The following is a 15,950-nucleotide window of genomic DNA, read 5'->3' as shown; positions in this document are numbered from 1 at the left end:
CAAGAAATGCAAGTGGAGTTCTTGGAATCGTTTTCTAGTTTTGAATGAAGTGATAAGTTATAAGTATGATACTTAATAAAATTATTTACAGTAATATACGGTTTACTTATTTTTCAAGACATGTTCCTATGTTAAAAACCCGATGTATAACAACATTCTTCATACACATACCATATTCGTACTTCATGTTCATTAATATTAGTCATAAATAAAAATTAAACAGTATCAAGATCGTTTAATCCAATTTCCCCAGTATTGCACTCAACAAAGTTTATTTTCCCCATTTGCCATGAGATTCTGGTACACCTATACAACTGAAAATGGCTTACTTATTTCGAGCCTCAAATAAGGCAATATTTAAGAAGATAACTGCTTTTTATGGTAATCAATCTGCAGTGCTTTTATATTCAAATAAATGCATAGGGTCAGGGAGGCAACAGTGACTCACTTTTTTTTCGAAGCTTAATAAAAATAGATATCGCTTTAATATTGGCCTAAAATTTGCTCACATTTTAGATACATTATTGAACTGTAACTGAGCACTCATGATTCTACATTATTTACTACTTATGTCAAAGTAGGAACCTAAAACAAAAAAATGATAATTGAGCCACTGTGGACTACTAGGTGTACACACTGACTCACTACCGTGGTACACAGTATTAACGTGGTACGGCAGTATTTATATGAAAAGAAAATGCCCATTCCGCGTAGTTTTTTATTAGAAATAATAACAAAACTGCACAAGCTATTCTTATTATAATCAACAATTCAACACGACTCTTAGTACTTTTATTGCTACCTATAAGATCTTAAGTCATCTCAATCTCTTCGTTATTTATTTCTTCCCTATTTTTCTGTCGGTTTTTTTCCGTGGCATTCTGTAAATAAAAACAAAATTCGATTTAAAGTTATAAAAATATTGAATTCGTATAAAGTATTAAAATTGAGTCACTGTGTACTTCTACGCCATTTTGTAAATATTTGATCAAAAAAACCAAGATGTAAAACAAATTAGTCAAAATTCGGATTAAAGACAATTGATACAAGACCTACTATCCGATAAATATAACGGCTATTACCTATAGCAACAAACAAAGATATGAAAACAATCGAAACTCACCTTAGAATGTAATTTAGTGGGCGCGAAAACAAAAAACATTCCCTCACCCTTCCGCACGGCACTTGACCGGCGAGCAAACTGGTTTAAACGTGTTCGGGTACCAAGACCTTTGAATCGGTAAAAGAGACAAATATATATTCCTATGCCTTCAGGTCGAAACATGACTGAGCCACTGTAGCCGACCGAGTCACTGTTGCCTCCTCTGAATTTTTACTTTCTACGCCTTGTCATTAACCGATTACAACTGTCTACAGTATTTTTGCGCACGGGTTATGCATAGTTTATTTTTAAGAAAGAAAGAAAAAATATTTTTTCATTGCTTTAATAGGTAGAAATAAGAATAACAATAAATTCTGAATTTGCTTTTATGTGTAAAAATATTAAAAATTATATAAATGAATGTAAATGATGGACAGATTTTTGCAGTCAAAAGTGGTTTTGATTTCTTTCAAACAAAAAATATTTTTTTTAAATCGGTTTTTGTTTGACAGAGAAATCGGTAAACATTCATAAAAAAATTGATCAGACAAATATAGAATATTATCCCTTTCTATTGAAGACGCTAAATAACCTTTTTAACTGAAGTATAAGTTGGACCTTAATTTCACACTAAAACTTTTCTTCGTAAGTACCTACCTTAACGTTAAACATGGTAAGGCTTACGATTTGGCTTTTTATAATATGTCTTCGCTATTGACAAATTAACATTGGAAACTTTTTTGGCTTATGAATAAACTAAAGTTTTCCTGTAGGTACCTATATGTAATATAAAAGCTGTATGTTTCTTTCATTAAATAAATAAATTTAAAGAGATTGGCTTGGTTGCTTGGGCACAAATGTCGCTGCTTGACCATGGAAAGGCACAAATATAAGCTACTTATTGAAAAAATTTAATCTGGCTAAGGCTAATGGGTAAAAATCATGTGGCTGCAGTAACGTTTTCAAGCATTACTGCAACGGAATCTTATTTTCTTCAATTACTCCGAAATCTTATTGGGCAAAAATGCTAGATTCTCGGCACATTTACAGGATTTAAGGCTCTACCTTTTCCATGACATAAGCACATCTTGATCAGCGTCACCATATCGTCGCTTGCCTCTCTAACTGACGTAACTGACATTTTGCAAAATTTTCAGGCGATTAGATAGATCGATTCGTCTTGCGAAATTAATTAAGATGGTGTAGATAACTCAGTTTCGAAAAAAATGTCAGATACGTCACTTAGAGAGGCAAGCGACGATATCTCTGAGGTAACGCACACAAATGAATCTGCATTTTCAACCGACTTCAAAAAAGGAGGAGGTTATCAATTCGACCCGTATGTTTTTTTTTTTTCTATGTTTGTTACGCGATAACTCCGCCAATTATGAACCGATTTGAACAAATCTTTTTTCGGCGTATAGGTAATACCTCAAGGGTGGTCCCATTTAAATTTAATAATAGAAAAAGCAACCCCCAAGGGTGGAAAATTAGGGATGAACTTTTTTATACGCAATATCTCCGCCGATTATAAATCAATTTGAACGATTATTTTTTTGTTGAATAGGTATTATCAAAAGGGTGGTTTCATGCGAATTTGAAGAAAATATTTCACCCCCAAGGGTGGAAAATTGGGGTTGAACTTTTTTATACGCAATATTTTTAATTTTTAGTTTTTTTTTGTGTTCATGCATTTGAAGTCGGTTTTATTTTTTTTAAAAGTCAATTATGATTTTAAATAAGTGAAATACAACTTGATGCAGACTGACATGTATTTGGGAGAGAACTTGCTTAAGGATAATTACCTACTGTCTACCGTAACATTCGCTGCCTGCCGCTCGCGCACCCTGCTTCTACTTTCAATGACGCCAATCCAATGGGCCGCGCGGTCGCGTCTCGGCGTGGCCAGCTAGTAGGTAGGTAAATTATGATGCGTCGCGCCGCAGAGTAGCATAGCGTAGCCGGCTATGGAGCGTGCGAGTGAGACAGCAATGGAATTAAACAGGGGATTAACAACGGGTTCACTTTAATAGGTACTAGGTTAAGATTTTTTTTATTTGCTATACATATCTTAAAATAAATTAAATGAGTAAAAAAAACATTAACTGCACCTCTGCACCGCACTTACCTACTAACAGCTCTCTGCGTGGCTGAAAGGTTGACTGGCGGATAATGCTCTTAACATTATGAACAAAAGGTGGACCTTAAACATTATTATGGGCAATACAGTTTATAACCAGAAAAAGGGTTATGTTTTTCCAGTGTATGTAGGTCTTTAGATTAAGATTCGTCTTCATTATTATTGTGAGTGACACTGGGTAGGTTATCATAATTGGAAGAAAAACAATCGAACCTTTTATAGCCACGATAGTCGAACGGTGAAGGGGTCGGAGTGGCCGACTCGAGATCCGGGGAACGCGGGTTCGAATCCCACCGCCGGTCGACTATTGTGGTGAGCCCACTCGTAACACAAGCTCATTTAGATTAACACGAGGGGCTAATGAGAATATTAGTAATATTTGGAATACAAATTGCTAATAATCTTAAAAAAAAAACAAAATTGTCGATTTTAGGCGCCACAATGTTAGACAAATTATAGCCAAACTTTTGTAATGCTAATTTGTGTTTCTTTCATTTTTATTTGAATGTAGATGTTTTTTTTTGCATTTTACAAGAAATATGACAATTAATAAAAATAATAATTTGTTGCAAAACCAAACCTATTTTAGTATTTTTATAAGTGACGAAATAAAACAGCAGCGATGAGCGCCATCTATTACATCATTTGTAACTAAATGCTACTTCTACAGCGCTGCAAAAACAATTGTTTAAGACTTCAGTTTTTACTAAAGATAAAATTTTATTGTGTGAAGAAATATTGTTTATTTGAATCATTCACTGTGTTTAAATGAACAAATTAATGTGTAAAACATTTTTTCATTATAGATTACTTAGCATTAGTGACTTTTTACAAACGTCTTCAGAAATTCGATACTTATGTCGCCATCTAGTGAGATTGATTTGGAATGATTCAAGATTTATTAGTCCAATCAACGAGGAGATTCGTTGTATGGAGACATCCGAATAATTCGTCCGTCAATGAAACTTGGCACATGGTGAAAGTAGGTAATATAGATCATAGATATGCAAAAATCCAACAAAATTTATTTTGGGAAGTTATGTTTTTTGACCTAAACATGAAAATCGTTAATAACTCTCTATGTAAAAATTCTCAGCCTGAAATTCTTTCTGTATACGTACCTATGTACTACTTAGAATATGTATGTAAAAGAATCCAACACTTTTTCGATTTCAGAGATACCTGAAATTTAACTTTTGACATTTTGCACTATAACTTCTACTGAAAAATTGCTCTGCTGATTTTTGTTTTTTAATACGCTTTTATATGTTCAAATACATAGCTTTTCACAGTAATCCAATAGATTTTCCTTTACTATGTTATAGTTCTTATTTTTACGTAATTACGTCATGTGAATAATTGCTCCGTCCATTTTTATACATCTGTTGACCATTTGATAATATATTAAAACAGATTTATCAATAATCCAACAAATTTTCGAACGTTAACTATACTTTTAAGGATATACTGCACGCGGGCAATGTAGTTCGCGGGCTAAAGTCAGCGATACGCTCTTATTACTACTCCCGTAAGGTTGACATTTCAAGTAACAAACCCATCCTTATCACTCGCGCGTAATTGTATTGCTGTCGCACTCGCACACTCACTGCGGTTGTTAATGTTGCACAGTTGATAAAGATGGGTCATTGGACGAAATTCTACGTACTCGGCGATCGGGCTTTAGTTGTTTGTAGTAGTTAGGTACTAATTGTTGCAGACAGGGAACATAATCCATGACATGCGCAAATGATAGCTCTTATGATGAAATAATTCTTTGACTGTACATTTATAAAATCGATTAAAAATAAATAACTTATTATTCTTCAAATGCATAATTGTAATCCACACTAATTTACGCTTCTGAATAATACATTAAAACACTGTGACGTGATTAAAACCAAAATCACAAACTAAGCATGCATTGTCAAAAGTTAAATAAAAACGAGAAAAAAAAACTCTTCAAAACAAAACACACGTATTCATGGTCAGGACAAAATCCATTGATCGATATTTAATTAATTTAGTTGCGTATCGCTGAGTGGTGCAATTCGAGGGTTCACGGGCTATATTTGCATTAAGCGACATCTTGAGTTATTTCGGAACTGCGAGAATTTTCTGCGTTGTTTGAGCTCGGTTTGTAGCGATCTGAACACTTTATTGTCGCTTGAAACATCAGTTTTAGGCTAGTCCGAATCTAGTTTGTCTGATACGACATAAATTGTAGAAAAATAGGACTTCATAAAATGATTATGAAATTGACATAAGTGATTTTGCTTAAAAACTACGCAACAAAAGGCATTTGAATCGTTATGCCTGAATCTGAAATTTATTATTGGTGTCGCTTTAAACATTTTAGCCTGCACTTGAAATACATTATTGTTACTTAAAACATTTATTCTGCATCTTATTTTAATACGATGCGCTTAAAATATTTTGATATTCAACGGAAATGTTTGTTACTTGGTGGATGGATAGACTTTTTTTCTCGAACTAATTTAACAACCATCTGTCGCACCGCATCAGAGATAAATTATTGAAAATGTAAGTGGTGAAATTTAAAACCTTTTTCGTTTACCGAAATTAGGAAAGCTAGTTCGTTAAGATAGATGACTGGCATTAAGTCCGCCTTCTGTACAGTATTCTGTGCAAGTGAGTTCTAAATAATAATAGGCAATATTTTGTGTAAATTGTCGGATAAGATAATGCATTTTGGCCGCGCGTGCCCCCTGTGTCGCTGAAGCCATCCGTTTTGGACAAAACAGATATGTACCGTTTCTCCCAAACCCGTCCTCAAGATACGGCTTGAGCCGAGGTTTCAAATTAATATTCAAAATTAAGAGCTGTAGCAAACCGTATGTATTCGGTACTGAGTAACGGGTCCTCCGCCTAGTACCAAATAAGATTGGTAATTCATTTATGGAAATATGGTATTAAACTTTTTAATAAATTACCATAAACTGTTGTAGAATTGCCCATTCACAAATTTAAAGTACATATTAAAAACAGCTTAATGAAAAAGGGCTACTATAAAATTGATGATTATAATAAAAAATAAAACTGTTTAGATTCTTTAAACTGCCTAGCTCGCATTAATGCTAATTCTTCTCTATTAACGCTGCTTCTTCTCAGCACTGGCCCATTTATTGTCCTGAAGCAGTGGTAGAGTTAATAATACTGGGACGTCTAGAAGCGCTTTTAAAAGCCTTTATTTACATTGCTAGCATCAAACGTAACAGATTCTGCTTCCACTGCAGAAGAGAGGGCCATAAGGCCGACACTTTTGCATTGCACCAGAATGTCCTTTCTTCTTCTTCGTTACAATAATGTAGAGCGCGTGGTCACGTTGAGGCGTTGACGTTGCTTGTGGAGGCGTAGTCAGATACGCAGTTTCCTACTGTTTTGGCGGATGGGAACGGTTACTGACCTACCCAGAAATACCCGACAGTGTTCTCAAATTGGACATTCGTCCTCGGCTCAAGCTCACTCTTGAGTGCTTCGAAGGAAAAGGTGGATCTCAAGTTGACCGCCAAAAGCGCACTAGACACTGGTTTAACAGAAGAAGAATATAGGACGATCGGTTTGGCCAATATCTCAATCCAAGCGGAAGTAAGACTAAAACTTTCAATAAAAATGGTTAATCTTCTAAGAGCTCCATTCAGGTCCCTATAAGTAATATAGAACTACAATTAAGTTAGCCTTTTTATAACTTGTAGACTTGACTTAACATCGCGTTCGGTCTTGAGCCGATCTTTTTCGCCTCGTCTTCTACAGTGCGCCGCCAAGTTTGCTTGGGGCGACCACGTTTGCATTAACTTGTAGAGCAGGAAGTAAAAATAAACTAAAATTTCGCAGTTGCTTGGCTCCTAAAACTTATGCATGCCTGGGAATGTGCACTGTATCACCTTATAGGACCAAATAATATTAAATACTTTAAAAAGCTATTTCGTGTCCTATTTGATTGTCCTGATATTATTCCGTCATAATATTTTAAAATACTATAAAATATTTTTGTTTTAGCCACCATTCTGTAAAAATTTTATCTTCTTTGTGAGGTCTATAATAAATGGCCACGTTTTGGAGCCATATGTAATCACTGTTAACATACACTGAAGTAAGTCAAGTCTAAGACTTTCGTCTTTAGGCATTGAGGTATTTTTTACGAAAAGATGTTATGTATCTTCCCGAACGCTGCCCAGCCGAGCCAACGTGGATTCGATGATTGACCTCTTTCTCCAAATTGGACCTACCTAGTTGAATCGTTGGTCCAATACATACATGTCAATAATCTCGAGAAACGAACTGACTAGCTTGAATCATTTTAATATAGCGATGGTTGTTAATACAATTAGCCTTACAGTAAATAGCCCCCTGTGTGTCGCTTCAATCCTCTTTCCTGGACCTAATATTTTCAGTTTATGGCGCTTGAATTATTTAGCCTCTTTTTAAATAAAAATGATTAGAACCATTTTGTATTAAGCAACATTTATTTCTGGAAAAAGTAACTTTAAGAATATGAATTCTAGACTAAATTAGGTACGTGGATTTATTTAAGGATATCGTTTGATATAAGGTACTTTTTTGGGAAAAAATTATATTTTTCTAATCTAATTACCGCGCAAAAGGTCGTGGGTTCGATGTCCACCTTAGGCAGTTCGATTTTTTCAAGTTACATTATAAACTAATTGTTTTATTTTCCGAAAAATGCAGGTTTAAAACGCTCCTATGTAAAGTTCCAAAAATGTTACATGCAAATAATTAAGTATAGCAATCGAACCCTCAAATTGCAATACTCAGCGATACGAAACTAAATTCATTGAATATCGGTCATAAAATGGTTTTTGAATACCTATGTGTGTTTTGTTAAGATAAGTTTTTATTTCATTGTATTTAAGCATGCATAAAGTTTAGGTTTTTTATTACACCTAGGTACCTAGCTAGAATAGAGCAACAAATGACTGAGCGAGCGAGATGTCACTAGCAGCAACTTTGTGTAATAAAAAGAGATGCCGTCACCGTCACGTCAAACAGAACCGTTTTTTACAAGGAAGGAATAATAACTTTATGTTTATATGTAACTTTTGACAGTGCATGTTTAGTTTGTAATTTTGATAAAATTTAATCACCCAGTGTTATTTTCAAGACAGGTAAATAATTGTAAATAGAATTTACGTATATAATTACCTACGTGAAATAAGCTTGTTTATAAGTAGGTATGTCGATTATCTAGGTACTACAGTCGCTATGTTAGTACATAAATTACATAATTAAACCAAATACTTAAAATTAAGGCGTATGGTGAAAAACTCGCTATGCATACGCGTCTACCTTCTGTTACTTGAAATGTCAACCTTACGGGAGTAGTAATAAGAGCGTATCGCTGACTTTAGCTCGCGAACTACATTGCCCGCGTGCAGTATATCCTTAAAAGTATATTTAACGTTCGAAAATTTGTTGGATTTTTGATAAATCTGTTTTAATATATTATCAAATGGTCAACAGATGTATAAAAATGGACGGAGCAATTATTCACATGACGTAATTACGTAAAAATAAGAACTGTAACATAGTAAAGGAAAATCTATTGGATTACTGTGAAAAGCTATGTATTTGAACATATAAAAGCGTATTAAAAAACAAAAATCAGCAGAGCAATTTTTCAGTAGAAGTTATAGTGCAAAATGTTAAAAGTTAAATTTCAGGTATCTCTGAAATCGAAAAAGTGTTGGATTCTTTTACATACATATTCTAAGTAGTACATAGGTACGTATACAGAAAGAATTTCAGGCTGAGAATTTTTACACAGAGAGTTATTAACGATTTTCATGTTTAGGTCAAAAAACATAACTTCCCAAAATAAATTTTGTTGGATTTTTGCATATCTATGATCTATATTACCTACTTTCACCATGTGCCAAGTTTCATTGACGGACGAATTATTCGGGTTACAAACGCCTCGTTGATTGGACTATATAGGCATCGGGTTCCCGTGGTCTAACTAAGCGAACCTCGCAGTCCATCCGTCGCGAGTGTCGCGCGCGTTGTGTTTTTAATAATAATTTTATTGCATGCACTGTCCGCTGTATTTTTAAAAAACATGCCACGAGTGTATTGCGTAGTATATGGCTGCTTGAACTCGGCATCTTCAAAACCAGAACTTTCATTTTTTAAACTTCGTAATAATTCTGAATTGTAAAAATGATTAAATATTACTTTTTAAATAAAGTGCTTACATCTGATTTTGTAATAGTTCTTTTTAAATTACGTAATTACGCTTTTTAACAATTTATTTATGTGTTCTATTTGATAAAGTAATTTGCTCCGCGCGCTTTTGTACTAAGTGATGAACTGTATTTAAAATGAGGCAATAGCTACGTGAAAGTAAGTAGGTATCCGGTATTTTATTTATGAGAATAGAATATCTTCTACCGGCCTCTAATAGTACTTAATCAATTTATTCGATTATGTATTCGATCATTATAGAACCTAATTAACGTTTTCTTTTTTGTTAACTACTTAGTCAATTAATTTATTCCATTAGGTATTTGATAATTAAAAAACCTAAATAAACGTTTTAATAAATAAGTAAGTCAGAACCTTATTAATTTTATAGAGATTAAGAGTGCCAACCCTAACACTCAGTTGAAGTGTAGGTATTTAACTCGCCGAAAGGGCTAAGTTTCCGTACTGCTTTAGCTCATATATCTACTGTGAAATAAGCGTGCTACAAGTATTCGGCGACGTGTCGCGACCAGTACTTAGATTGCGTCGGCGCGGCGCGTGGCTCCTAAACGGCGACAGTAGCGCCACTCTATTTTACAAACACAGACCTCGGCTCCCCCACCCCTGTCGGAGATCGGACCACCGCGTACTTTTACCTACCGCGTGCTGTTACCCCGAATGACTCTACGACTGTACTCAGTGTTGCACTATCAAATGCAATTGACGCGCCTCTATGCCAGGGTTTTTATGTTCCTGGTCAGGCTATAAATGCGATATTGTTACAGTTATTTATAATTTTTAAAAATATGACACATTATGTTAAAAGACCTAACTAAATCTCGAGCACAGTATATGGGCGTATTTGCATTAAAACGTAATAACGATACATTAAACAACTTTTTCTAACTGATTTATTATTGATATAGCACATGATAACAATTAAAATAATTACATGCATAAATAAAGAGAGTAATCGCTTAAAATATTATATTTACGTTGTCATTTAAGTCTCTTTACGTTGAACAATATAGAAATATGACGACGTAAAAGGGCAACGCGTAAAATCTCAAAATATATAAGAAAAATATAAAAATTGATAACAGCAGTAGCAAAAGCATTACATGTTAAGGCTAAATGTGAAATTTCATTAAATTCGTTTTAGTAGGTCAGAAGATATGACCGAAAATATGGTTCTGGCCACTTAAATGGCTCTCCTGTAAAATCTATTTTTTTCACTTACGCCAGTATACGTAGGAGCCATCGCTATGGGATAGGCAAGTAATATCATGCATTAATATAAAGTAAGAATAGCTGCCAATTTTCTAGGACAACGGAAGAAAAAATGTTTTCTGAAAATCATAAATTAATTAATAATTCGTAAATTACTGCAGCAATAACCATTTATTTTTGCATAAAGTGATAGGTCAATTTATTTACAAAATTTTGACTTCTTGTATTTTTTTTTAGAAAATATGCTTCTAAAACTGATATTTTTTATAAAATCACAAAATCTAATATTTCTTCGAAACTAAGCAAATACAACTACTAGTTCCTTCATCAATTTATACATAATAGTAATATCTAACGATTGAATTAATAAAACATGGATGTCCGCTTCTAAGGCAAAATAAAACACTGTGCATCGGTCTCGCCTTATAAATGGGTTCTATCACAGATAATATTAGAGGTTATTTTAGGCACCAGGCACCTTTTTAACCGACTTCAAAAAAGGAGGAGGTTCTCAATTCGACCCGTATGTTTTTTTTTTCTATGTTTGTTACGCGATAACTCCGCCAATTATGAACCGATTTGAACAAATCTTTTTTCGGCGTGGTCCCATTTAAATTTAATAATAAAAAAAACAACCCCCAAGGGTGGAAAATTGGGGATGAACTTTTTTATACGCAACTAGCTGACCCGGCGAACTTTGTTCAGCCTTAATGGCAATAAATAAGCAGACTTTTTTTTATTTAGAACGGGATAAAAAGTATCCTATGTCCTTCTCCCGGCTCTAAACTACCTCCCTGACAATTTTCAGCTAAATCGGTTCAGCCGTTCTTGAGTTATAAGTGGAGTAACTAACACGACTTTCTTTTATACAGGGTGTTAGGTAAATGGGTATATGAGCCGACACTAGCCCATGTTAACATGGTCATATAAATGGTATGGTGAAGTCAGAAATTTGATATCATCATTTTAATTTTTTTAATTTTCATACAAAATAAATTTTATAAAATCCGATTTGTATGAAAATGAAAATAATTAAAATGGAGATATCAATTTTCTGACTTCACTATACCATTTATATGACCATGTTAACATGGGCTAGTGTCGGCTCATATACCCATTTACCTAACACCCTGTATATATAGATATCTCCGCCGATTATAAATCAATTTGAACGATTATTTTTTTGTTGAATAGGTATTATTAAAAGGGTGGTTTCATGCGAATTTGAAGAAAATATTTCACCCCCAAGGGTGGAAAATTGGGGATGAACGTTTTTATACGCAATATTTTTAATTTTTAGTTTTTTTTTGTGTTCACGCATTTGAAGTCGGTTTTATTTTTTTTAAAAGTTCATCTAATACTAATACGGTCAGGATACAAACCGAAATATACCTAGGTAATGCAGGAAAGTACGAGTAAAGCACGAGATTGGTGTGGTGAACACCAAAAATGTAAGGTGCCGCGTCATGGTAAGTATTGAAGTAAGTGTAATATTATGTAATAGTACCTAATAGGAATTTTGTAATGCCACCTGTAGGGAAAGTTCTTTATACTGTACATATAAAATGTTCAAAGAAAACATTCCGTTATTTTTGAAAAGAAATAAAACTGCATTCAAATTAAAGTACCTGCCTATTTACTTAGCCGTTAAGTACTTACACAATATAGTTTTTGTTGCCATAAACCCAACAGGCCTATCCATTATGCGAAAAGACCACAAAAACAACGGACCGAAAAGGTCAGAAATGGAAAGATTTCAAAGAAGTTGACTATTTCCGTGAAATCGTGTTCTTTTTGTCTTTCATGTGGTATTATTGCAGGTTCTTTTGGTGCATATTTTGGGCGGAGTTTAACATTGAATGTAAGTTTAGAACCTTTTCCTACAATAAACTGCACTTTTTGCTGCACCGAGTGTGGTACTTTTGTACGGCACCCCATGGATAGGGTTCCACTCCGTCTGTTTTTTGTATGAGGCGCTATTGTTGTAATAATACAAAGACGACTGGCCTGCCTGGGTTCCTTCCGGCAGTTTAGGGAACGCGAGATAAAACTTGAAACAAACTGTTACTTGCTCTTTGAGATTTTTGAGACTAATACTTTTTATAATAGTAATAAGGGAATATTTTGCCATGATAAACGCCTAAACCATAATGATGGTGCGCGATCTTGCCTAGAACAGCGGGTTCGATTTCCATGCAGATTAAAATTGAGAAGATGATGACTGAGACGAAATATTGAAATAAGTAAACACTTTATGTTTGTTACAACACAAGTTTTAAACTTTGTGACAATAGTAACAAGTACAATGTTCATCAGCCTACATGTAGAAGTTTGCATAAATTAATGTAACTACTTACTCAATACTCGTATACTTTTAAGTAATTAAGTATTGAATGTGTTGTTCCAATTTCATTGATTAGGTAAGGAAAATTAATCTCTAGCTGAATAGGAATCCTACACCTAAGATAAATCTACCTACTTTGCATGCTATGTAGTTTGAGTTATCGTGTTGCATTATAATAATAAATTGCTGCTTTATGGGTGCAGTCCTGTTGTCCCCCCTGCTTGGCCCCCCTGGGGGAGCCAACAGGATTTCGAAATCCTGTTGACCCCCTGGCTAGGGGAGACAACAGGACTAGATTTTTAATCAATAATTTGAGGACTGTTGTCCCCCCTGGCAAACATTAATTTAAAAGCCATTTAGTTTTATAACATAATTTATAAAAGACTGAAGTATTTGAATGCCAAATTGCCAAACTGAATTAGATTATGTTTGTCAAATAATACTTACCATTTTGATAACGAAAAAAATAAGGTGTTGGTGCCGCGTTCCGGTAAAACTTGAAATTTTTCAGGTAGGTTCCTTGTAGGGTGTAAACATCCGCTAAGAATGGAATTTTTTTAAATGATTATAAATAATATGAAATGAAGGATATAATAAGATTTTATGAAATTCCACACTTATGGGGGTAAAAGGACTCCACGCGTACGAAGTCGCGGGCGGCCGCTAGTTCAATCAGTTGAATATTATAATTAGTTTTAAATTATGCAGATTTAGCATCTTACCTACAAATAAATTACTCGTATAATGCGGAAGTTTGTGAGTATGGATGTTTGAAACTCTTTCACGTAAAAACTACTACACTTACAGTAGATAATATTTTTTATACATGAGAATAGCATGTACTTAGCTTTTGCCTACGGCTTTGTCCGCGTAAATTTTTTTCTGTCACAGAAAAAATTATAGAGCGCATCCCTGTTTCAAAAACCGGGATAAAAGCTGTCCAACGAACGTCCTATCACAGTAGATATATGAGCTAAAGCAGTACGGAAACTTAGCCCTTTCGGCGAGTTAAATACCTACACTTCAACTGAGTGTTAGGGTTGGCACTCTTAATCTTTATAAAATTAATAAGGTTCTGACTTACTTATTTATTAAAACGTTTATTTAGGTTTTTTAATTATCAAATACCTAATGGAATAAATTAATTGACTAAGTAGTTAACAAAAAAATAAAACGTTAATTAAGTTCTATAATGATCGAATACATAATCGAATAAATTGATTAAGTACTATTAGAGGCCGGTAGAAGATATTCTATTCTCATAAATAAAATACCGGATACTTACTTTCACATAGCTATTGCCTCATTTTAAATACAGTTCATCACTTAGTACCAAAGCGCGCGGAGCAAATTACTTTATCAAATAGAACACATAAATTGTTAAAAAGCGTAATTACGTAATTTAAAAAGAGCTATTACAAAATCAGATGTAAGCAGTTTATTTAAAAAGTAATATTTAATCATTTTTACAATTCAGAATTATTACGAAGTTTAAAAAATGAAAGTTCTGGTTTTGATGATGCCGAGTTCAAGCAGCCGTATACTACGCAATACACTCGTGGCATGTTTTTTAAAAATACAGCGGATCGTGCATGCAATAAAATTATTATTAAAAACACAACGCGCGCGACACTCGCGACGGATGGACTGCGAGGTTCGCTTAGAGCTCGTGTAAAGCGTGCGTCTGTGTGCGTGAGTCTGATTTCGAGCGTTTGTATGAAGCTTCCGTACTGGTCCTATCCTAGGATTCAAAACCACATATCTGTTTACCAAATATTAAAATCGGTTCAATGGTTTAGGGTGAATTCGTAATAGACAGATAGGTAAAGTTCAGAAATAGTACCGGTACTAACAACTTATATTTTTTTTGCTATCAAAATGTTTGACATACGTTTAGGTATTTAGTTTGGTAATATGACATTCAGTCAGGTACTCTCCTTAAATGTTACCAGGGGGGACAACAGTGCTCAAATCATTGATTAAAAATCTAGTCCTGTTGTCTCCCCTAGCCAGGGGGGACAACAGGATTTCGAAATCCTGTTGGCTCCCCCAGGGGGGCCAACCAGGGGGGACAACAGGACTGCACCTGCACTGTGAAATCTATTCGGTTCTATATTAATGTACAGAACGTTCGTAATAGATGTAAATATGAATAAGTGTATTTTGTATTCGTTTCGTAGCTTATAATAGACCCTGCAATGTATAAAGAAATAGCGATTAGAAATAGACACAGAGATGTATGTTATTTGTGCAATAAAGATAAGCTAGGCCAGAAAAGTAGGCAATTGTTATCTTTATCTGTCATTTTTTTGAATTGTATAGTGTTCTGTTGTATGTCGCTATCAATTTCTTGAGCTTCACATCCTTGTAAGATTGTGTTAAGTCATTTTATTTGTACTGTGTTCTATTGTCTTTTATTTGTGTCTTTATATCGTGTTTATTGTTTGTGTCTATTTTTTGTATTTGTTAATTGTGTATAATTAATCGTTATTTGATATTTGAACATGTAAATTGTATTGTATTTGGATATGAAAATAAATTAACTTGTTGTTGGTGTTGGCTTCATTTAGAAAGGGACATAAAGATAGGAAAATAGGTACTCACCCTCCGACGGAGGACAGAGACAGACATATCGGAAATAGAGCCGTAATCGCTTTACGGTATTGCCTTTTCGAGAGAAAAGGCAAGCATTTGTTGTCTCGCTCCCACTAGCGGCCCTCGCTCACACCGTATTGCGTCTCGCTCGCACTCGCTCCGTCCTTGTCGCACGGAGGCACGCGATACGGCGTTAGATTAATGCGTAGGCGTCACTAGTGGAGAGTGGCATGGTGGGCCCAAATATAGCGGTGGTCCGAGCCAAGACACAGTCCACTTGAAGATAGCTACGAAGTAACAACTAAGAAACAAGAAGTCCC

General features: G+C 34.5%; 1 long non-coding RNA gene across 1 annotated transcript; it reads right to left on the bottom strand.

Annotated features, from left to right (window-relative positions):
- Positions 1-704: 704 nt before the first annotated feature.
- LOC135074921 (uncharacterized) lies at positions 705-1,319 on the bottom strand. Its single transcript, XR_010257911.1, has 2 exons — positions 1,124-1,319; positions 705-881 (listed from the first exon to the last, which is right to left on the bottom strand). It is a non-coding gene; the product is annotated as an uncharacterized LOC135074921 (long non-coding RNA).
- Positions 1,320-15,950: the final 14,631 nt, after the last annotated feature.

Source organism: Ostrinia nubilalis, chromosome 9, assembly GCF_963855985.1.
Source record: "Ostrinia nubilalis chromosome 9, ilOstNubi1.1, whole genome shotgun sequence".
In the NCBI taxonomy this organism is placed as follows: Eukaryota; Metazoa; Arthropoda; class Insecta; order Lepidoptera; family Crambidae; genus Ostrinia; species Ostrinia nubilalis.
The sequence above is the reverse complement of the archived record's forward strand: the minus strand, read 5'-3'. Positions and strand labels throughout refer to the sequence as shown.